Source organism: Felis catus, chromosome C2 (assembly GCF_018350175.1).
Source record: "Felis catus isolate Fca126 chromosome C2, F.catus_Fca126_mat1.0, whole genome shotgun sequence".
Classification (NCBI taxonomy): Eukaryota; Metazoa; Chordata; class Mammalia; order Carnivora; family Felidae; genus Felis; species Felis catus.
The window spans coordinates 150,141,670-150,166,818 of NC_058376.1; the positions used below are offsets into that span (position 1 = coordinate 150,141,670).

Consider the following 25,149-nt stretch of genomic DNA (forward strand, 5'->3'; position numbering starts at 1 on the left):
AGCACAGAGCCTGATGCGGAGCTCGAACTCATGAACCATGAGATCATGACCCGAGCCAAAGTCGGACACATAACCGACTGAGTCCAGGCGCCTGGAGCTGATTTAATTTTTAGCTGCTATTTCCTAACAGAGGTGAATAAAAGACCCCAGGCAATTGCCTACCTGGATAGCAGAAAGGGTCTGTAGGGCCCATGTCTAGATCCAGATGAAGCTACCTGAAACACTAAGTGGCTGCATAGTTACAGTTAAACTTCACAAATTATTACAGAATTACTAGTTCTACCAGTCCTGACACTTCTAATAGCAGCTTAATGGTTGTTTATGAAACTCTCCCCAGTTATGGCTGCTTAGCATATCAAAAGGCTTGGGAAATACCCCCCAGATAACCTTGGGAAGAGAGACAGGCACAACCATAATGGGTGACTTTGCTGGGCTAAACACAGATCTCCAGAGGAGAGCAAACTCCAGTGAAGGTGAAAGCCATCCTTTAAACCAACCACAGATTTAAAAAGTGCTAAAACAGAGGAGCCACCATACAATATTCAACAACTCTCTTCTAAGTAATTTTAGATACCAAAACAAATGTTCTGCCCTTGGACTCCATATTATGTAATTCCCACTGTGATGACAAGGAAAGTCTCATATATACATGTTACAAGATTATAAACACAAAATCCTGTGTACTGTACCCTCTGGACAAGTAAAGGGATTTTAACCCCTAATATTCACCAAGTTTGATTCTCCCCTTTGCTGTCTTTAGAATATAGCAGTTGAATAGAGAGAGAGAAGATACCCCTCGGCTGCCAGTCATGGCTCCATTGAGATTTTACTGCATGTCAGGTGCTTTACGTACATATTCCTCTAGTCCTTAGAATAGCTCTTGGGGTTGTTCCTCCCATTTTACAGATGAGGCACTGAAGGATGCAAAAGGCTTATGTAACATGCCATAATTACAGAGCTTAAAAGTGCCCAAAGCCAGGATTTAACCAGGGGGCATCAAACTCCAGATCCCATGGCTTGATCACTATGCAACACTTCCCTAATTTGATATTCAACTTATTTGTTGACTACTGATTTCAAGTTTTAGCTATCTGATTTACTTTCCTGATTGGGACGGAGCAGAAATTGTGGAGGCACCACCAGGATCCGCCTCGGATGTTTTTACCATTTCCATGTTCCCCTCCCCCAGCTTCAATGCACCTTTACCTTTGAATTCATTTGCCACAAATTGGCAAGAAGTTTTGCAACAAACTCCCACAAATTTGGTGGTTTAAAACAGTATGTATTTACCTCCTTAACAGTTCTAGAAGTCAGAAGTCCAAAATAGGTCTCATGGGATTCAAATCAGTATTTTAAGCCTCTATTTCTTCCAGAGGCTCTAGAGAACCCATTTCTTGCCTTTTCTGGTTTCTAGAGGCTTCCTTCATTCATTGGCTCATGGCCCCTCCATGTGTAAAGCCAGCAGTGGCATCATTCTGAGCTCTGCATCTGCCGTCACATCTCTGACTCTCCCTTTTTCAGTTATAAGAATCCTGGTGATGACATTGGGACCCCAGGATAATACAGGATAATCTCTCCATCTCAAGATCCTTATTTGAGTCATAACTGCAAAGTCTCTTTTGTTATCTAAGATAAAGTATTCATGGGTTCTGGGGATTAGGATGTGGAATTCTTTGGGGGTCATTATTCCACCCACCACACCTAATGGATGCAACAGTTTCTTTTCCAAGGACTTCCCTTCAGCTCCTGGAGCCACTATGCCCCAGTGCACAGAGAGCTAGAAGTTCCTGTTGCTAACTGTCCTGGTTTGCCCCAGGCTGGAGGGTTCCGGAACATGAGACTTTTACTGCTAAAACCAAGATAGTCCTGGACCAACTAGAGGGGTTGGCTGCCCTACCCTAGAGCCAATGACTGATGGTGATACGGTGTGAAACCCAACTCACTTGCCTCAACAAAGACAAATTCTGAGAACTAATTTATACTCCAGACTTTCCCTAGAAGATCAGGCTTAGGTTTCTGACTCTGCCTAAAATTACATCCTTGCCTCTCCCATCCCTGTCCTTCTTCCCCATTCCCTTAGTAAATTCTACTGGAAGCATTTCCTTAGCAAACCGCCTACACACCAATCTTCATCTCAAGACCCTCCATTGTGGTGACCCGCCTAAAAGTGGGGGAGGGGCACAGGAGAAGGAATAATAGCTTTGTTTCCATTTATTCAACAAACATTATTAAACTCCTATAATGTATCAGGTCCTACACTGGGGATGAAGAGTCACACAGAAGCCAAACCCAATCCTCAGGAGGCTCACTTAAAAAAAACAAAGAGATAACTGAGTAGAACAATACAATGTGATAAGCATAGAGAGAGACATTCAAAGAAGATCACAGAAAACGAAGGGTGCAAACTACAAGGAAAGAGGTACAGGCAAGCATTGATCATCAAGGAAGCTTGGACTTTTTTTTTTTAATTTATTTAGAGGGAGAGTATGAGCAGGGGAGAAGGTCAGAGGGAAAGACAGGAGAGAGAATCTTAAGCAGGTTCCACACTCAGCACAGAGCCCAACATAGGGCTTCATCCTATGACCCTGAAATCATGACCTGAGCCCAAATCAAGAGTTGGGATACTCAATCAACTGAGCCACGAAGTACCCCAAGAAGCTTGGACTCCTTAAAAGCTACTCAAAACCGTTAAAGGTAACACACATTTCAACCAATTTTTGTAAGTCAGAGGGAAAATCTCTCTGAAGATAGGAGATGGAAACAGAGATGGAAAATAGGAAAGAAAAAAAAAATCAGAGAATCATACATACCAGAAGTTCCAACATCTGAATGATAGAAGTTACAGAAAGAGAACACAGAAAACAGGAAAAAATTTTCAATGAGATAAGGAAATCCTCAAAATTGAAAAATATATCACCAAACAGTGAAAGGACCACCAATGACCTAGAATGACAAGTGAAAAGACCCAGTAAAAGTGTATCTGTAAGATTTCAGAACCTCAGGAACAAAGCAAAGACTCCAAAGCTTCCAGAAAAAAATCTAGTTAGGTACATACAAAAGCCACATTGAAATCTCATAGACACGATTGGTCTATGGTCTATGCCTTCAAACAACTAACAAATAATTATTCTCAGCCTGGAATTCTATGCCCACAAACTGTCAATCATGTGTGAGTTTAAAATATATTTTAATGCCTTCAGGAAACCTAAAACTTTTTATCTCCTGCCTTTTCTTAGAAAGCTACTGCTGACATGTTCCAGAAAAAATAAGGAAGAAAATGAAGAGAAAGGAAAACATGGAGCCCAAGAAAGAAAGAACCCAAAGGAGGAATGACAGCTACATAGTAGGCTTAAAGAGTGACCATTTCAGGAGAAGCAAACTCGTAGAATAGTGTTTGGGGCTTTTTAAAATACACTTTTAACTACCTAAAAAATCATGTTAATACACTGATTCATCTGATGAAGCATTTGAGAAAAAAATTTAAGGATCAGGACACAGGTAATCGGTTGGAAAAGGAAACAATTATTAACACCAAGAAGAAATAAATAAAAAGGAAATATCCTTATAGTGTCTTCCTGTACCCTGTCATAAACAGTATTTGCAGAAAGCTAATGATGAAGAATGCAAACTGACTATTGAATAAACCCAAAGTTTACAAACATATAAATAAATAGGTGTAGTTGGTGTTACAAGCTGAATGGTATCCAAAATTCATATATCAAAGCCCTAATCCCCAGTATTTCAGAATGTGACTATATTTGGAGATAGAATTTTAAATCCAATATGATATGTCTTTATTTTTTTTTTAATTTTTTTTTCAACGTTTATTTATTTTTGGGACAGAGAGAGACAGAGCATGAACGGGGGAGGGGCAGAGAGAGAGGGAGACACAGAATCGGAAACAGGCTCCAGGCTCTGAGCCATCAGCCCAGAGCCCGACGCAGGGCTCGAACTCACGGACCGCGAGATCGTGACCTGGCTGAAGTCAGACGCTTAACCGACTGCGCCACCCAGGCGCCCCGATATGTCTTTATTAAAAAAAAAAGGAAATTAAGACACAGATGGGTCCAAAGGGAAGACCATTTGAAGACACCAGAAGAAAATGGGCGTCTACAAACCCAGAAGACAGGCATCAGGAGGAACCAACCTTTACTGATGCCATGATGTTGGACTACCAGCCTCCAGAACTGTGAGGAAAATACATTTCTGTTGTTCAAGCCTCCCAGTCTGTGGTGCTTCGTTATGGTGGCCCTAGCAGATTAAGACAGATGGGAAACATGTAAGTCAAATCTTCCTAAATTATAATAGAAAGTCATTGTGCAAAAATATCCAAAACTGATAAATCAAGAAGCTTAAAACATGAATATAAACATATTTTTTAAAGTACTTGCTAGCTTTTAACGGACCTCCTTCCATGTGGCTTCAAACTACCAAGACATAAACCCCCACACACCCTTAATCTTCTCAGCTCTTCTACTGAAGAATTTGGCCTTCGCGGTGACAGGCTATTTGGGGAGCTTTTCCTTTCCCAAAATTTGGCAGTAGCCAGATCACAGCACATCAACGACGGGAGAAACTCCAGTCTCGGTTCTGGTACCATTTGCCCATGTCTGCTCACTGACCAGGGTCCACAGTTTACGGAGGTTGACAGTTGGGCAGAAGCTCTGCTTCCTCTTGAGGAGGTGATGCCTCGTTCCAACTTTTCCAAACTAACCTGGGTGATATTTGCCGAAGTTGATCCTGTGGTGATGCATGCCACCAGCATTTCCCCAGCCCCCTGGGTGCTTCCGGTGCTGGCCCACGCAGCCATGGCTCACGTGGTCCTGAAGTTTCTGGGTCTTCCTCAGGCTGGATGGCATGTTGGAATTTTTTTTTTATTATTATTTGTATGTTTGAGAAAGAGCGCAAATGAGGGAGGGGCAGAGAGAGACAGTGACACAGAATCCAAAGCAGGCCCTGAACTGTTAGCACAGAGCACAGGGGGGGCTCGAACCCAGGAACCGTAAGATCATGACCTGAGCCCCCCAGGAGGTTAGGCTTCCGACTTCTTTCAGATTCTGTCTCTCTGCGCAACCCCCTTCTCGTGCTCGGTCTCTCTCTGTCTCTAAAACATATATAAAAAAAATCTTAAAAAAAAAAAATTAAAAGCTAAAGGAGGTTAAAGAGTTGCCTGGGGGGGAGGGGGTGGGGGAAGGGGGGGGTGGGGAGGGGGGCGCCTGAATGGCCCAGTCGGTTGAGCGCTGACTTGGGCTCAGGTCATGATCTCACAGCTCGTGGTTGGTTGAAGCCCTGCATCAGGCTCTGTGCTGACAGCTCGGAGCCTGGAGCCTGCTTCGGATTCTGTGTCTCCCTCTCTCTCTGCCCCTCCCCTGCTCATGCTCTGTCTCTCTCTGTCTCTCAAAAATAAATAAATGTTAAAAAAAATAATTAAAGGGGCGCCTGGGTGGCGCAGTCGGTTAAGCGTCCGACTTCAGCCAGGTCACGATCTCGCGGTCCGTGAGTTCGAGCCCCGCGTCGGGCTCTGGGCTGATGGCTCAGAGCCTGGAGCCTGTTTCCGATTCTGTGTCTCCCTCTCTCTCTGCCCCTCCCCTGTTCATGCTCTGTCTCTCTCTGTCCCCAAAATAAATAAACGTTGAAAAAAAAAATTTTTTTTTAAAAAATTAAAAAAAAAGTTGCCTCAGAAGATTGAGGCAGGGTCCCACATTCCACCTTGAATCCTTAAAGACAGATGTATTTCAGAATTCAGATATTTTCCTATCTTTAAAAGACAATATTCACATACTATATCATAAGCACACAATTATGTGCACATAATTGGGGACAGCATCCCATAATTAACACAATAATTTTGCAAAAGGATTTTAAGTTTAGGTCAGGTTGTGCCACCAGAATGAGCTTTGGTGCTAGGGTACCCCCCAAAACTCAATTTTCAAAGCTTTTTTTGATTAAAAAACATGCAAACCAGTGACTGTAATCTTGTGTTTGATATTTTTAACCATGTATAGCACTTTGATAAAAATCAAAATCATTTTTGAAAAGGCTACTCTGGCAGAAGTGTGGAAGGAGATTTGGGGGAGTGGAATTACACCAGGGGCAAGAGGAGAGTCAGAGACTCACGAGAGAGCCCACGTGATAATGAAGCCCGGATGTAAGGATGGCAAGTGAGGCAACAACGATGGGTAAAAAAGGAGAAAGAACGATGGATTTCAGAGATCTTGTGAACAAATCAAATGGGATGGGTAAGAGAGAAGGAATAATAATGGACAAAACTCCAACTCCTAACTTGGGAAGTTGTGTCGAGGTGCCAGCACTGAATGGAGAAGAAAGAAGGATAGGACATTTGGAGGACAAGGAGACAAATGTCCAAGATAGGACATTTGGAGGACAAGGAGACAAATGTCCAAGATAGGACATTTGGAGGACAAGGTGAGGTGGGGCCTCTGAGACTTTCATTAGGAGATGTTTTGGAGGCATCAGAAGGCATCTGGGCTACTATATATTTGACATACCCCACGACAGAATTCCTAATGGGGCGGGGGTGGGGGGGGAGGCCAGGAAGGGAAAAGTAGGGACAGGATTTAAGAACACAGCCCTCCTTCCTGCTTTGCTTTCTTTTCTCAATGAAGTCTTGACATGGTGAAGAAAACAACAAGCCCTGAAGTCAGTCCACCCAGTTCCCATGCCCCTAACCCCTGGAGGCAGCTCGCAGGGCCATAGACACTCCGAGGGTTCTCTCATAAAAAAAGGAAATCGCTCCTCAGAAAAGCCAATTCCAGGTTCAGTTAATGGCTGAACTGATCATCGACAACTCCATTTGATAAGGGAAGCTGAAAATAATTCATCTTCTCCTATCTCCCCAAATCAAAATTAGGGAAACAGAGACTACTTATCAAAAAGTGCCAGTTTTAAATTGTTTTTGAGGATGAGCTATTTCAAAACCAAAACTCATATACTATTTAGGACATATCAGAGAATAAGAAAAGAAGGCAAACGTCTCCATTCTTTTAAAGACACTGACATAGAGCCGATACCAGATCTTATCCATGATAATTGTTTTAAAAACCACTCCAGGGGCACCTGCGTGGCTCAGACAGTTAAGCATTCAATTCTCGATTTCAACTCAGGTCGTGATCTTGCGGTTTGTGAGTTCGAGCCCTGCATCAGGCTCGGTGCCGACAGCATGGAGCCTGCTTGGGATTTTCTCTCTCTCTCTCTCTCTCTCTCTCTCTCTCCCTCCCTCCCTCCCTCTTTCTGCCCCTCCCTTGCTCATGCTCGTTCTCTCCAAATAAATAAATAAATAAATAAATAAATAAATAAATAAAACTTAACATTTTTTAAAAAACACTCCAATATTTGTAAATATGCATGAAATGTCTAAATATAGTAGCAATAGAATCTAAAGGTATTTTAAAATTAGTTCAGTGGCATTTATTCCAGGAAGGTAGGCACAGTTAAAAATTAGGAAATCTTAGTAATATATTTCTTCAACATATTTGATCCACAGTGAATGAAAGGGAGAGATCATGTGATGATCACGAGAGATTTCCAAAAAGCATAAGACCCCGATTTTTTTAGAAATTCAATAAAATTAATAACTAACAGCTGGTATTCTGCTTGGTGGCAAAACATAAATATTCCAATTAAAGTTGCAAACAGTATACAGTCGACCTTTCAAACGTCACAGGGGTTAGGAGTGCTCACACTCTATGCATTGAAAATTCACATATAACTTTAACCCCTCCAAAACTTAACGACTAATAGCTTACTGTTCACCAGAAGCCTTACCTATAGCAAACAGTTGATTAACACATATTTTAAATATGTATCACATACTATATTCTTAAGGTAATCTAGAGAAAAGAAAATATGATTAAGAAAATCTTAGGGGCACCTGGGTGGCTCTCAGTTAAGCATCTGACTTTGGCTCAGGTCATGATCTCACAGTTCATGGGTTCCAGCCCTGCATTGGGCTCTGTGCTGACAGCTCAGAGCCTGGAGCCTACTAAGGATTCTGTGTCTCTCTCTCTCTGCCCCTCCCCTGCTTATTCTCTCTCTCTCTCTCAAAAATAAATAAACATTTTTTTTTTTTTTTAAAGAAAATCTCAGGACGCCCGGGTGGCTCAGTCAGTTAAGCATCCGACTTCGGCCCAGGTCATGATCTCGCAGTCTGTAGTTCAAGTCCTGCGTCGGGCTCTGTGCTGACAGCTCAGAGCCTGGAGCCTTCTTCGGATTCTGTGTCTCCCTGTCTCTCTGCCCCTCCCCTGCTCTCACTCTGTCTCTCTCTCTCTCAAAATAAACACTTTTTAAAAAAAAGAAAAGAAAAGAAAATCTTAAGAGAAAATACGTTTTTGGGACTGCGCTGTATTTTTCAAAATAAATCTGTTTGTAAGTGGACATGTGTCATTCAAACTTCTGCTGTTCCAGAGTCAACTGTAAACATATTAACAATAAAATAACTTAGAAAACTAAAAAGTAAAGTAAGTACATTGATATTCTAAATGACAGGGCAAGTTTCCCATATTTGCAGATATTGTCATGACAGTCCTCAAAAACCCAAATAAAATCAACTGGAAAACTATCAGAAATAACCAGCAAATGCAATAAAGTGATCAGTTACAAAATAAATGCAGAATGCCAGTAGGTTTCTTATACACCAAGAATAAAAATCTAATGCACTCAAAAAAATTAGTGCAGGGGCACCTGGGTGGCTCAGTCGGTTAAGTGGCCGACTTCGGCTCAGGTCATGATCTCACGGTCCGTGAGTTTGAGCCCCGCATCGGGCTCTGTGCTGATAGCTCAGAGCCTGGAGCCTGCTTCTGTTCCTGTGTCTCCCTCTCTCTCTGCCCCTCCCCCATTTGCACTCTGTCTCTCTCTGCCTTTCAAAACTTAATAAATGTTAAAATTTTTTTTAAAAATTAGTGCAAAAACAGAGCTCACTCTCTCTTTGAGAAGGTCAACTTTTAATAAGACCTACCTATAGCTGTTGAAATTTCAGAAAATGACTTCCATAAACTCACCATACTCTAGTACTGCCTGGAAAGTCCTCATGTTTCCCCACTGATATTCACAACCCACTTTGAAGACCAATTCTCTAACAGGGAAGGCTAGAACCAGTGGATAAAGTGTAACAAAATAATTAAAACTCTCTAAACACACAAACAGATCCCACTCACATTAATAAAAGATTCATCTGAGTAAATCCAACAAACATGTACCTTACCTGTAAGATTAAAACCATAAAATTATACTAAAGGATCGAAAAGAACACAGGAACTTATGGAGAGGAATGCCATGTTCTTGTATAGAAAGATTAAAAATGTAACGAAGTCACTTCTTCCTAAATCTATAAATTAAGCCACTGTCAATCAAAATTTCTGGATAAATTCTCAAGTTTGAAATGTATAAGAATAGTCAAAATATTCAAAAAAGAAGAATATTAAGGGGAATTCATTTTATCATATTAAATGTGCTATAAATCTATAGCACATCTGTAGTTATTAAATATTGAAAAATGAATACCCTGACCAATGGAACAATATAGAGGGCATTTGTTTAAAGGGTGGACTTTCAAATCAATGAGGAAAATAAATGCATGAACTGCTTTTCTCACATAAAAACAAAATATTTTTCCTAAGTCCACTTCCTCATAAATCACTTTCAGATGAAGCCACAACTCAGAGTCTGCACTGGTCAGAACCCAGTGTAATCTGCATTGCTTTATTTAATTCTCAAATACAAACCTATGAGATAGATGTTATTCTGTTTTACAAATAAAGAAAATGAAAGTTGAGAAAGTTGAGAAACATGCCCAAGTTTAAGGGGTAGATCTGAGAATAAAAACCAGGTCAGAGAGGCTCCAAAGCTAATTCCCTCAGCCCCTTTAGTGAATCATTCCTTTCCTAGTCTCTCATTGGGCTCAAGGTAGAAGCCAAGTATACCCTTTCTGAAGGTGTATTCCAGTGAGTCACATCTGTAATCGTGGAATGTCATGGACAAAGGTAGATCTTTGTTTAAACAATGCCCTGAGATTCACAAGATAACTGCAGATAAAAATATCCAAAAGTATACAGGTTCGGCTACCTAAAAAAACCCTACAACCGTCCACTTACATCAATAGACAAATCATCTAAACAGAAAATCAACAAGGAAACAGTGGCCTTGAATGACACACTGGACCAGAAGGACCTAACAGATAAATTCAGAGCATTCCATCCTAAAACAGCAGAATACACATTAGTTTCAAGTGCACATGGAATATTCTCCAGAATATGTCACATGTTAGGCCACAAAACATGCCTCAACAAATGCAAGAAGATTGAAGTTATACATGCACCTTTTCTGACCATAAAGCTATGAAACTAGAAGTCAACCACAAGAAAAATTTTAGAAAGACCACAAATACATGGAGGTTAAATAATATGCCACTAAACAATAAATGGGTCAACCAGGAAATCAAAGAAGAAATTTAAAAATACATGGAAACAAATGAAAATGAAAACACAATCGTCCTTTGTGATATAGCAAAAAAAACCCAAACAAACAAAAACAACAACAACAACAACAAAAAACCTTTGAGAACAAAAGCAGTCCTGAGAGAAAGTGTATAATAATACAGGCCTACCTCAAGAAGCAAGAAAAATCTCAAATAAACAACCTAACCTTACACCTAAGAGCTAGAAAAAGAAAAGCAAAAATAGCCTAAAGCCAGCAGAAGGAAAGAAATAATAAAGATTAGAGCAGAAATAAATGTTATAGAAACTAAAAACAAAACAAAACAAAATCAAAAAACAAACAAAAAAAATCTAATAGAACAGATTGATGAAACCAGGAGCTGGTTCTTTGAAAAAATTAATAAACTCGATAAACTTCTAGCCAGATTTATCAGAAGGAAAAGATAAAGTTCTAGCCAGACTTATCAAAAAGAGAGAGAGAGAAAGGACCTAACAAAATCACAAAGGAGAGAAGAGAAATAACAACTAACACCACAGAAATATAATTATAAGAGAATGTTATGAAAAACTATATGTCAACAAATTGGACAACCTGGAAGAAATAGATAAATTCCTAGAAACATTTAATTACCAAAACCAAAACAGGAAGAAATAGAAAACTTGAACAGACCCATAACCAGCAAAAACAATGAGGCAGTTATCAAAAACTCCCAACAAAAGTCTGGGACCAGATGGCTTCACAGGGGAATTCTACCAAACATTTAAAGAAGAGTGAATAGCTATTATTTATCAAAAAAAATATTATTTACAAAAAAATAGGGTGCCTTGGTGGCTCAGTCAGTCGAGTGTCCGACTTCAGCTCAGGTCATGATCTCACAGTTCATGAGTTCAAGTCCCATGAGTTCAAGTCCCAGCTCAGAGCTTGGAGCCTGCTTCAGATTCTGTGTCTCCCTCTCTCTCTGCCCTCCCCCACTTGCACTCTGTCTCTTTCTCTCTCTCAAAAATAAATAAACATGTAAAAATAAATAAATAAAAAGAAAAAAGAAAAATGAATAAAAAGAAAAAAGAAAAAAAAACCTTCCAAATTCATTCTATGAGACCAGCCTCACCCTGATACCAAAACCAGATAAAGACACCGTTTAAAAAGAGAACTACAGGCCAATATCTCTGATGTGAAAACCTCAACAAAATACTAGCAAACCGAATCCGACAATACATTAAAATAATCATTCACCACAATCAAGTGTAATTTATTCCTGGGTTGTAAGTGTGGTTCAATATTCACAAATCAATCAATGTGATATATCACAATAATAAAAGAAAGGCTAAGAGAAAGGCTAATAACCATACGACCATTTCAATAGATGCAGAAAAGCATTTGACAAAATACACATCCATTCATAATAAAAACCCTCAAAGTAGGTTGAGAGGGAACATACCTCAACATAACAAAGGCTATATATGAAAAACCCACAGCTAATATGCTAAAAGGGGGAAAAACTGAGAGTTTTTCCTTCACAGGGACAAGACAGCCACGTCCATTCTCACAATTGCTATTTAACGTAGTATTGGAAGTCCTAGCCACAACATCAAAAAACAAAAAACTAAAAGGCACCCAAAATGGGAAGGAAGAAGTAAAACTTTCACTATTTATGAGTGATATGATACTACATATAAAAAATCCAAAAAACTGCTAGAACTGATAAACAAATTCAGTAAAGTCCCAGAATACAAAATCAAGGCACAGAAATTTATTGCATTCCTATACACCAATAATGAAGCAACAGGGAGAGAAATTAAGGAAGAAATCCCATTTACAATTGCACCAAAAACCATAAGATATCCAGGAATAAACCTAACCAACGAGATGAAAGACCTGTACTCTGAAAACGATAAAACACTAAAGAAAGAAATTGAAAATGACACAAATAAATGGAAAGACATTCCATGATCATGGATTGGAAGGGCAAATATTGTTGATATGTGATTACTACCCAAAGCAATCTACACATTTAATGCAATCCTTGTCAAAATACCAACAGTATTTTTCACAGAGCTAAAACAAACTCCTAAAATTTGTAGGGAACCACAAAAGACCTCAGATAGCCAAAACAATCTTAAAAAAGAAAAGCAGGCAAAGGAAACAATCAACAGAACTAAAAGGCAACCAATGGAATGGGAAAAGATATTTGCAGATGACATATCAAACAAAGGGTTAGTATTCAAAATCTATAAAGAACTCACCAAACTCCACACCCAAAAACCAAATACTCCGGTGAAGAAATGGGCAGAAGACATGAATAGACACTTCTCTAAAGAAGACATCCAGATGGCCAACAGGCACATGAAAAGATGCTCAATGTCACTCCTCATCAGGGAAATACAAATCAAAACCACACTGAGATACCACCTCATGCCAGTCAGAGTGGCTAAAATGAACAAATCAGGAGACTATAGATGCTGGAGAGGTTGTGGAGAAACGGGAACCCTCTTGCACTGTTGGTGGGAATGCAAACTGGTGCAGCCACTCTGGAAAACAGTGTGGAGTTTCCTCCAAAAATTAAAAATAGATCTACCCTATGACCCAGCAATAGCACTGCTAGGAATTTACCCAAGGGATACAGAAGTGCTGATGCATGGGGGCACTTGTACCCCAATGTTTATAGCAGCACTTTCAACAATAGCCAAATTATGGAAAGAGCCCAAATGTCCATCAGTTGATAAATGGATAAAGAAGATGTGGTTTGTATATAAAAATGGAATACTACTTGGCAATGAGAAAGAATGAAATCTGGCCATTTGTAGCAATGTGGATGGAACTGGAGAGTGTTATGCTAAGTGAAATAAGTCACACAGAGAAAGACAGATACCATATGTTTTCACTCTTATGTGGATCCTGAGAAACTTAACAGAAGACCATGGGGGAGGGAAAGGGGAAAAAGTTACAGAGAGGGAAGAAGGCAAACTATAAGAGACTCTTAAATACTGAGAATAAACTGAGGGCTTATAGGGGGTGGGAGGGAGGGGAAAGTGGGTGATGAGCATTGAGGAGGGCACCTGTTAGGATGAGCACTGGGTGTTGTAGGGAAACCAATTTGACAATAAATTTCATATCAAAAAAAAAAAAAAAAAAGCAAGCCTGCAGGCATCACATTTCCGGGCTCCAAGTTATATAACAAACTGTAATAATCAAAACAGTATGGTACTGGCACAAAAATAGACACAGAGATCAATAGAACAGAATACAGAGCCAAGAAATGAACCCACAATTATATGGTTGATTAATCATCAACAGAGCAGGAAAGAATATCCAGCGGGAAAAAGACTGTCTCTTCAACAAATGGTATTGAGAAAAATGGACAGCAACATGCAAAAGAAAGAAATTGGGTCACTTACACCACACACAAAAATAAATTCAAAATGGAGTAAAGACCTAAATGTGAGACCTGAAGCCATAAAACTCCTAGAAGAGAACTCAGAGGGCAATTTCTTTGACATTGGCGGTATCAGCTCCTTTCTAGATATGTATTCTGTGGTAACGGAAACAAAAACAAAAATTAACTATTGGGACTACATCAAAATAAAAAAGTTTCTGCACAGTGAAGTAAATAATCAACAAAACTAAAAGGCAACCTAGAAAATGGGAACAGATGTTTGCAAATGACATATCTGATAAAAGGTTAATATCCAAAATATATAAAGAACTTATACAACTCAACACCCCCAAAACAAATAATCCAATTTAAAAATGGGCAGAAGACATGAATAGACATTTTTCCAAAGAAGGGACACATGAAAAAAATGCTCAACATCACTTATCATCAGGGAAATGCAAATCCAAACCATAATGAGGTATCACCTCACACCTCTCAGAATGGCTAAAATCAAGAACATAAGAAACAACAGGTGTTAGCAAGGATGTGGAGAAAGAGGAACCCTTGTGCACTGTTGGTGGGAATGCAAACTGGTGCAGCCACTCTGGAAAACAGTATGGAAGTTTCTCAAAAAGTTAAAAATAGAGCTACCATACAATCCAGAAGTCACACTAGTAGTTACTTACCCAAAGAAATCAAAAATACTAATTCAAAGGGAGACATGTACTCCAATGTTTATAGTAGCATTATCTTCAAGAGTCAAATTATAGAAGCTGCCCAAGTGTCCATCAATGGATGAACATATAAAGATGTCGTATATATAATGGAATATTACTTGGCCATAAAAAGGAATGGAATCTCCCCATTGGCAATGACATGGATGGAACTGGAGAGTATTATGCTAAACAATAGAAGTCAGTCAGAGAAAGGTAAAGACCATACAATTTCACTCATGTGAGGAATTTAAGAAACAAAACAAAGAAGCAAAGGGAGAAAAAAGTGAGAGCAAGAAACAGACTCTTACCTATAGAGAACAAACTGATTGTCACCAAAGAGGAGGGCCTGGAGGGATGAATGAAATAGGGGTTGGCGACTAAGGAGTGCACTTGTGATGAGTGCCGGACATTGTATGCAAGGGTTGAATCACCACATTGCACACTTGAAACCAATATAACGCTGTATATTAATTAGCTAGAACTTAAAAACCTTTTTAAAAAAACCCTACAACTAATAAAAAAATTCCCATGATATCATACAGTTTATTAAAAGCACCAGTTTTAAAATTCTCTAACCATACATTCTGTACCAGAGAATGTTAGGTAAGTTATTCAACTGAGAGTCATTCAAACTGCCCTCTCTGCCTACCCTCTCACCCAATAGCATCATTAAACAAAGGACAAGCCCAGAGTTCTGGACTCCACCCAATAGCCCCAGTAGATTAATCACCTCCCATGAAATCTTTAATGACTATACCACTAGGCCTTTCTATATAACTCACCGCTGACAGTGCACTTGTCACACTAGGTACTAAGGGTCTTTCTCATTGTCTGCTAATGGGGTCTCTGAAAACAGAAACTCAAGGTGTGTGGCCCTTGGTGGGCATTTAATGTTTGTTGAATGAATCGGTGAGTGGATGATGAATGAATGCTGATAGACAAATGATTAAGGCGTTACTTTTCAGACTGGACCAAAACAGGAACCAAAGCCCAGAGAGCACACTTGTGGGCTAACTATGGTGTGGCCACTTGCCTAAGGCACTTTTCCATTTATAGAGAAGACTGGGGATCTTCCCTGTCACATACATCTATTATCATAACATTGTTCCAGATGTATTTTTACATGTCTGTTTTTCACATGTCGACCTTCAGCTCCTTCTCAGAAGGGATTAAGGCTCTGTGCACATTTGTATCACTGACAGCTAGATCGAAGTCTAGAGCAAAGTAGGAGCTCACCATTTGCTGCTCCATGCATGAATTGATGATTGACTTTTGTTCTCTTATTCTACCAGAAATCCAAACACGAAAGCCAAGTTGACAGTCTTCTGCAAGAGCAATGATCAGGGACCCATGCATTTTCTGCAGTTGACTTGGCCTGAGGTTCCCTCCCATCTCCCCTTTGGGAGGTCTAGGGCCACGAAATAGTGGCTTCTGAGCATTGAGGGAGAATCTCGGTTAGACTGACAAGTGGGACAGCCATGGTGGAGCTGGCCCAGGTAGGATACTCTGAATGTACTTCATGTCCCATTGGCCATTCATGGTTGCAGCCAACAAAGAACATAATGTTGTGCCGAGAGGAAAAATAAATTGAAGAGACACAAGACTTAAGTTTGCAGCTTAGCTGAAAGCCAAGAATACTTTGTTCTTGAACAGGAAGCTGGAGGAATGGGCATGACCCCAGCCTTCCAAAGCTGCAGATGCCATATCAGAGTGACCATCTACAGAGTTCCCCATTCCAAGCTCTGCTGTCGGTCAGAAGAAGCCAGAGAGTGCAACCAGAAGGTGGGTGAGAATTGTTCTTGAGCCTTTCAGAGAAATTTAACATTATAATTATAGTGTTACTAATATTTAATCTTGAGGTTTAAAATTGTCCTAGGCCATTTTTAGTCCTTTGAGAAACACAGACCTTCCTCTGCTAATAATAACCTAAGACATTTGTGGAATTAATTTGTAGCTGTGTTCTGTTCATATTTTATCTGCATAAAATTCCCCAAGAAATTCATTAACCAGGATTTTTTTTGTTATAGCAAAAGAGCTCTTATATTAAAAACAAAAAAGTCAGATAAAAGCTACTCCCTAGACCTTTCTCAATACCTAGGAAGCAGGTAACAGCTTAGGATAGTCTCAAAAGACCCCTGCTTATAAATCCCTTATATCAAATACAAAGCCCTTAGAGTAGATCTAAAGCTCCCAACTACCCCAACGTTCTCTCACTTTGTCTACTACTACTATTGGAATTAAAAGGAATCTATGCCCAAATCAATGTAAACATGACTTGAGACATAAAACTCTATTCTTTGTGTATATAGATACATACACCACACACACACACACACACACACACACACACACACACACACAATTTTCCTATCATCTTAGTAATGTTATCAGTTATTTCTAGAGTTCTTTTCCTTTAACTCTAGTGACACAAGTGAAAGTCTATCTGTCTGATATTAATATAGCTAAAATTCCAGCTTCTTTGTGGTTTCTGTTTGCATGCTATACCTTTTCTCATCCTTTTCTTTTCAATCTGTTTGCATCTTTGAATCTAAAATGTGTCTCCTGTAGACAGAACATAGTTGGATTTTGTTTCTTTTTCCAATCCGGAAATCTCTGACTTTCGATTGGATTTTTAATCCATATATATTTAATGTTATTACTGATATAGTTGGATTTACAACTGCCATCTATTTGCTTTCCATACATCTTCAGTCTTTTTTGTTCCTCTATTTCTTTTACTTTCCTTTTTGTCTGTTTTTTGATTATTGACGTATAATTGACATACAGTGTTACATTAGTTTCAGGCATATAACATACTGACTTGACAATTCTGTACATTACTCCATACTCACCATGATAAGTGTAGTCATCGTCCGTCACCACACAGAGCTATTACAATATTATTGACTATGTTCTCTATGCTGTACTTTTCATCCCCATGATTGATTTATTTTATAACTGGAAGCTTGTACCTCTTAATCCCCTTCATCTAATTTTGCACATCCCCCCATCCATCTCCTCTCTGGCAACCACCAGTTTGTTCTCTGTGCTTAAGACTCTGGTTTTTGGTGTGTTTTCTAGATTCTACATACACGTAGAATGATGTGGTATTTGTCTTTCTCTGTCGGACTTATTTCACTTAGCCCAATACCCTCTAGATCTGCCCGTGTCGTCACAAATGTCGAGATCTCATTCTTATGACTGAGCAATCAATACATTCCATTGTATCTATATACCACTTCCTTATCCATTAACCAGTGGACATTTGGGTTGCTTTCATAGAGTGGCTACTGTAAATAATGCTGCAATAAACATTGGGGTGCAGGTATCTTTTCAAATTTGTGGCTCTGTTTCCTTTGGGTACATACCCAGTAGTGGAGTTACTGGAAAGCATTTCTCTTTTTTTTTTTTTTTTAATTTATTTTTGGGACAGAGAGAGACAGAGCATGAACGGGGGAGGGGCAGAGAGAGAGGGAGACACAGAATCGGAAACAGGCTCCAGGCTCCGAGCCATCAGCCCAGAGCCCGACGCGGGGCTCGAACTCACGGACCGCGAGACCGTGACCTGGCTGAAGTCGGACGCTTCACCGACGGCACCACCCAGGCGCCCCAAAGCTTTTCTCTTCTAATATCAACTAATACTGGATTCTTTAACCTTTCTACATACCTTTAACCTTTAACCTTTTTTCCTTTTCTTTTTTAATTTTTTTTAACATTTATTTATTATTGAGAAAAGGAGAGAGACAGAGCATGAGCATGGAAGGGGCAGAGAGAGAGAGGGACACAGAGAATCCAAAGCAGGCTCCAGGCTCTGAGCTGTCAGCACAGAGCCCGACACGGGGCTCGAACCCATGAACCGTGAGATCATGACCTGAGCCGAAGTTGGTCCCTCAACCAACTGAGCCACCCAGGAACCCCCCTTTAACCTTTTTTTCTAGGCATTTTCCAATTCACTGATCAGCTTGCATTTCCCCTAAATCAATGACAAGTTCTCTTTAAACCTGTAACTACAAAACCTGACCCTGAAGAATATTTCAAATCATTCACTATAGCCACCAATATAAAGGGAGAGGCAAGATCACCAAATATTTAATCAGGATTTCTCTTCAATGCTTCGGAAACATGCAAAACATTTATTCAACAGTCCATAAACACCGTGGGTCCTCTCCCACATCTATGCTCCAGAGCATGAGGCATCACCATAAATGAAATCCTGCTCTTCATTTCTTGCCTGATATAATATTCTTTTCCTTTTCTGCTAGTACTCGTATTCACTGCACCCCAATTCTGGGTCTATCTTTGCTCCTTGAGGTATGAAAAATGAGTAAGATTCAGTGCTTGCTCTTTGAAAGTCGAAAAGGAGATAGAGACACACAAATAAAACGCTGCATTATGAAAAGAACAGTAAAATACCATTATTAAGTATTTACCACATGCTGGCTGGCCATTGAACTGTAAACAGACCTCCTGCAGCCTTTTGCCACAGTCCTATGATGTAGACCCTGTGATGATCCCCATCTTATAGATGAGGAGACCAAAGCTTGGAGAGACCAGGTTCTATAACTAGGTGGTAGAAAGATCATGTTACAGCAAGGAGGGAAGGGTCAGCTCAGCCTGGGAAATGCAGGAAAGACTTCAAGAGCGTTAAGTTTTGGTTGAGCCTTAAAGATTGAGGAGACTTCAGGCTCATGTACATTTGCCTTGCTGGGAATTTAAAACAGACAAGGTTGTAGGTCGAATTTCTAAAAGGGCTTTGAGTCAATAACTGGAACTTCCTTTTGGTGTTTTCCCATTATCTCTAACAAAGCCACAACATCACTAAAAAACTCAATGATCTGAAATAAGGTATACATGGAAGATCATCATCTAACGTCCGTCCACCCCACTTGATCTTCCCCTCTTCCTAAAATGTTACAATTAGAGATTCATTCTTTTGGGTAAGGTATCTTGTCTGCTCTCTGGAGGTTCCCTATTAAATGCTCAGATGAGACACGGGCTAGTTACTACCCATTAACACTCTAGCCTGAATCCATGTATCCACTCAACGATAGCCCAGGAGTTTGACCACCAGTCACTACCTTGGTGACCCTGGGCAACGTCCTGAACCATAAATTGGGGATAATAATCATAGCAGCTACCCGATAGGATTGTTGCCAGGATAAAAGATAATTCATGCAAAGTACTTAGTATAATGCCTAGTATTTTGTAAGCACTTAGTAAATGTCAGTAATCTTATAATTAACAAGACCTGAAGAAAAGGGAGATTAGAGGGGAAGTTTCTGGATAAGGGAAGGCCAATGAGGGCAGATCAGGGGGAGGCTGTTTCTCTGGAGCTGAGGGTCAGACACACAGACATAGGAGACAAGAAGGCAGACACTGGGTGTAAGTGGAGACAGCAGGTTACCATCCCTGGTGTGGTATTAGTTAAGTCTCCCGTGGTTACATGTTAATAACCCTAACCCTAACCCTAACCGTAACCGTAACCCTAACTGTATCAGTCTCAGTCATCACTGTATCCCCAGCACCCACTGCCTACTAGGTGTTCCATAGAGTTTGTTCAATGACTTAAGGAATGAATGAGGGACTGCCTCTTGTATTTCAAAATATACACCATATCCATAGAACACATTCCAAAATGTTCGTTGGGGGTCATATTGGCTTCACAAGATGGCAGATGACTTTTTGCCTTTGTACATCTTTGTTTTTGTTATTGTTTGTTTGTTTGTTTTCAAATTTTCTGCACTGGTCTTTAGTTTTATCATTTAGAGGGGAAAAGTTTTCTGGATGACTAAGGTTAGTCTGTTCTCATGTTGCCCTCATAAAAGAGGGAATTTTCTGAAACAGAGCTTCTCAATTCTAATGTACTTACAAATTGCCTGGGAATCTGGTTAAAACGCAGATGCAAATTCAGCAGGTCGGGGGCAGCACCTGAGTGTCTGGGTTTCCAACAAGCTCCCAGGAATTGCTGACAGTGCTGGCCTGGGCACCACACTGTGAGAAGCCAGGTTACAGTCTAATGTAACGTAAACCCAGGCCAAACACACGTACAAAGAAAACAAAAAGCAGGAGGAGAAGATGTGCCAATGGACAGAGGACACCTCATCCGGAAGCCAACATGACTTCAGGACCTTTCTCTCTTAGATTATGGGTTCTTGAGGATTCCGTTTTGTTTGCTTGGTCTATTTGGAGGCTGCACCGTTCAAAAGAAGAGATTCGAGTCTGTGAAAGCCCTGGGGATGCTCGTATTTTCTGAGCCAAAAGAAGGGCTCATTTTTTTACTCTGTCTTCCATTAAACACTGCCACTGCGGCTGTCAGTCGCATTCGCTTTAGATTAATGTCTCCTAAATTAATTTTGTGTTCAATAAACCTCCATAAATGTTTGTTCAGCAGACCAAATTGGACCCTTCGATTTAACTAAGGGTGCAAGTACAGCCACACAGCTCCCGTCCCCATTCACACACTGGTGGCCCTGCCTTCATTAGTCACTGTCAATGCTGGTGCTCTGCTAAGCTCCTCCATATAATCAAATGTTGCTCCCATTGAAATATAATCCTCCCAGAACATAGAGGGGCATTTTCTAAATTGGCTGGAGAGGATTACAAAGCACTGGAGAAGAAAATAAGTACAAGTGGAAGCAGTCCTTAATTTAAGATTCTTTGACAGCAGCAAATCTTCGCTTTCTTTTTTTAACCCTCATTTTCTCAGAGAATTTTTAAAACGCTCCCCTGCTGCCCACCTTGTCCCATTCGGTTCCCACAGTCTAGACCACCAGCCCTGCTAAATCCTGATACTACAGACTTTGGAGTTGGTCCAGGCGCCTCGTTTTACAGATTGGGAACCTGAGGCCCAGGGAGGCTGGGCAACTTGCCCAAAGCCCTCCAAGGCTGCCCCAGACACCAGGGCTCTGCCATGACCTCAAGCTGTGTTGCTTCCTTGTTTTGAGAGCTTGGGAGCGAGCGGACAAACCAGGTTGGTTGTTATTTTCCTATCAGGGTTAAGTCCCGGCAAACGGCTTCAAAAGTCAAGTGGTGTTTTAATAATCAGAGTAGCGGCACAGCTACAGCAGCGGCCCTTGATTTTTACTTTTTAATTACAGAAATTTTCAAAAATACTCAAAAGCAGAGAGGTTGCCACATCTCCATGCGGTTATCATCCCACCAGTTTCAGCGATCACCAACGTTTGATCATTCTCGTTTTTTCTAGTCACCATTTCTTCCCTTTTGTTTCAGCAATCATTTTTAATAATTTGGATTATTTAGTTCCAGGCTTTACCCACTGTGTCTCCAAATGGTATGCATTTGCTGTTATCTCCAGATTGATCAATTTTAGGTGTCTCCTATTGACTTCCTATTAAGGCAAATCAAGACATAGCTCTCTTCCCCAGTCCAGCATCCTGTCCTGTGGTTCAGTTTCTCCAAAGATTAAATTCTAAGCCTCCTGCATAAATGGAATGAGACTCTAATATCTACCTGCTTCTTATACCGGCTTTCAAACAACCACTCACTGTCTCCCATGCTGCACCTCACCCAGCATTGGAAAGTTCCTGTGTCACCCCCATATCTGAGCCCTTCCTGCATTTTGCATGACAAACACAAGCAAACGAAGCGTGTGTATACACCCTCGCACACGCACACACCTATTCAGTCATGCGTTCGCACACCTGGCAACCAGTTTTAAGCTTCATCCTGTCAACTAAGCTGTGAACCTTTCTTCCCTCCTCTCTCTGACTTGGTGTTTTGTGATTCAGGGCTTCAAATGTGTCATCATTTTTCTTGTTCTCCTTGTTGATTTTGGATAATTTGGGGGAAAGAAAAAGGTCAGAGAAACATCTTTCCTGTATCTTCCAGAATTTCTACCAACGAAGATTTGAACCCAGCTCCCACGGCTGATTAGCTTTCTCATTTTGAGAAAGACCCCTGTCTTTTCTGAATCTCAGTTTTCTCAACTTTGCCAATAATCCAGCTTTCCTAGGGTGGTGGGTTGAATGATCCTGATGCCTGTGACACAGGGGAGTCCCGTTATCTCAAGGAATGGATAATGGTGGCCACAAAAGGTAGTACCTGGGCTTCTCCAGGCTGGAGGGCAGAGAAGTCCCGGGAATAACTTGGTAGCCTGCTGGGCACCACCACGGATATTTGCCCGCATTTCTGATTCAGCTCATTGCCCAAAGGCCACGCAGGGGCGGGTGGGACAAGCAGAAGGCTCACCTTCCAAATCTCCGCAGCGACCACTCCTGTGGTGGAGCCTCCCGCTGCAGTGAAAAAAACTCGCTGCAAAATTCATGGTTATCCTCACAGAATTGACATTCCGCATTCCACCGAGTGTTTCATTTTGTTGTTGTTTCCTAGCAAATCAAAAGCTATCCGTTATCTATAAAAATTATTGTTTGATCCAGCAATCTCATTTCTAGGAATCTATCCAAAATATACACTGGCAAAAATAAGAAGAGATATGTGCATCTGAGGTTTTATTGCTGTGTCATATACATATATATTAACAGAAAATTGGAAAAAATGTAAGTGCCCATCAATAGAAAAGTGGTTGAGTAAAATATAATATATCCACACAGCGGAGTGTTATACACCTGTCAAAAGATAGTATAAGGAAGTAGTTGCCAGGATAAATAGTTAAGAAAAAATTTTAAGGTGGTGATGTTTGCATGGCTCCTAAAAAGTGGTGGATATAAAAATATGCATATATATGCAAATGCATATTTTTAAATGGATGGATGAGCCACACAAATTTTTTAAAGTTTATGTATTTTTGAGAGAGAAAGAGTGCAAGCAGGGTAGGCGTAGAGACAGAGAATCCCAAGCAGGCTCTGCACTGAGCCCAATGTGGGGCTCGAACCCACGAACCGTGAGATCATGACCTGAGCTGAAATCAAGAGTCTGACGCTTAACCAACTGAGCCAACCAGGCGCCCACACACAGCCTTTTCAATGGTTACCTATAAACAGAGGAGAATAAAAGGAATAAAATTCAGTCTTCTCTTAATACAGCTAGTTTTGAGGACTTGACTTGAACCACGCAAATAATTAACATAATTTCAAAATGAAATTAAAAGTTTCAAGTGCAATCCTTAAAATCAAAACAACAAATGAACATATATACACCTTGGTAACATAATCCCAAGAAAAAAATATTCCAAATGACTCTAAAGTAATTGCCTGAACATGTCTAGCAGGGTCTATCTTTAAAGAAAGAAATAACTGCACAATTCCTGCTTTCAGTAACTACATTGTCAAGGAAGCATTGACATTATTACCCAACAGGTTTTATTAGATGGGTTAAAAAAAAAAAAACAAAAACAGGCAGTCACGGTGGCGTCACTGAGAATGTTTTTCCACGCAGGGGAAGGCGACACTTTATGTCAGGTCAGCAAGATCTACTCTGTAATCCTAAATTTGAGGACAGTATCAATGTAAACTTACAAGGTATTTTACTTTTTAATTTTTTAACTGTTAATTCTAATTTTGCTTATAGTTTATTTATTTCTTGAGAGAGAGCAGGGGAGGGGCAGAGGGAGAGAAAATCCCAAGCTGGCTCTGCACTGAGAGCAAAAAGCCAGATGTGGGGCTTGAACTCAAGAACCATGAGATCATGGCCTGAGCCGAAATCAAGAGCTGGACCCTTAACCAACTGAGCCACTCAGGCGCCCCTTAACCCTTTATTTTAAAATAATTATAGATTCATAGAAAGTTGCGAAAATAGAGGCACTATGAACCCTTCCCCCAGTTTCCCCTAGTGGTTATTTGTTACATAACATGGTACGGTACCAAAATCAGGAAACTGACATTGGTACGATGTGTGAATACAGTTCTATGCCTTTCTACCACTTGTTTCGATTTCTGAACTACCACGACCATCAAGGTACCGAATTATTCTATGACCGCAAAGATCTCCCTCCTACTAACCCTGCCTAATACACTTCCTCCCACTCATCATCCCTAACCCCTGGCAACCACTAATCTGTTTCCGTATCTATAATTTTGTCATTTCAAGAATGACATACATAAACGGAATCACAGAGTATGTGACCCTTTGACTGGCAGTTTTCATTCAGCAGAATGCCCTTGAGATCCATCCAAGTTGGGTGTATCGATAGTTTGTTCGTTTTTATTGTATTCATTCCATGGTATGGATGGGCCTGCCGAACCTTTCACTCATTGAAAGACACTTTGGTTTCTTCCTCTTTGGGGGTTATTGCAAATAAAGCTGCTAAGAACATTCGTGTTCTGGTTTTTGTATGGACCTAAGTTTAATTTCTCTGGAGTAAATGTCTAGGAGTGTGATGCTTGGGTCATTCCAGAAGTGTATGTTTCCTTTTTAAGAAATTGTCAAACCGTTTTCCAGAGTGGCCATACCATTTTGCGTTCCCACCAGCAATTTGTGAGAACCAGTTTCTCTGCATCCCTGCCAGCATTTGGTATAGCATTCTGTTTTTAATTTTGGCTGTTCAAATTGTCGTATAGTGATATCTCATCATGGCCCTTATTTGTGCTTTCCTAGTGACCAATGGTATGCAACATGCTTTCGTGTGCTTATTTGCCATCTGTATATCCTTCTCAGTGAGATCATGGCTTTTGACTTCATGACTTTGCCCAT

General features: G+C 40.4%; 1 long non-coding RNA gene and 1 pseudogene across 8 annotated transcripts in view; both read right to left on the minus strand.

Moving 5' to 3' along the window:
* The window catches only part of LOC109491582, an 89,378-nt gene that overhangs the window by 2,458 nt on the left and 61,771 nt on the right, over positions 1-25,149 (minus strand). For 5 of the 8 annotated variants that reach the window (XR_006585639.1, XR_006585641.1, XR_006585638.1 and 2 more), the window contains 2 exons: positions 22,750-22,886; positions 4,148-4,251 (listed from right to left, as the gene is read on the minus strand). This is a non-coding gene — a long non-coding RNA (uncharacterized LOC109491582). Of the gene's footprint in view, positions 1-4,147; positions 4,252-22,749; positions 22,887-23,340; positions 23,943-25,149 lie in introns of those variants that run through there. The other 3 variants (XR_006585643.1, XR_006585640.1, XR_006585642.1) reach the window with 2 other exon arrangements.
* LOC101083029 lies at positions 4,258-4,922 on the minus strand (annotated as a pseudogene).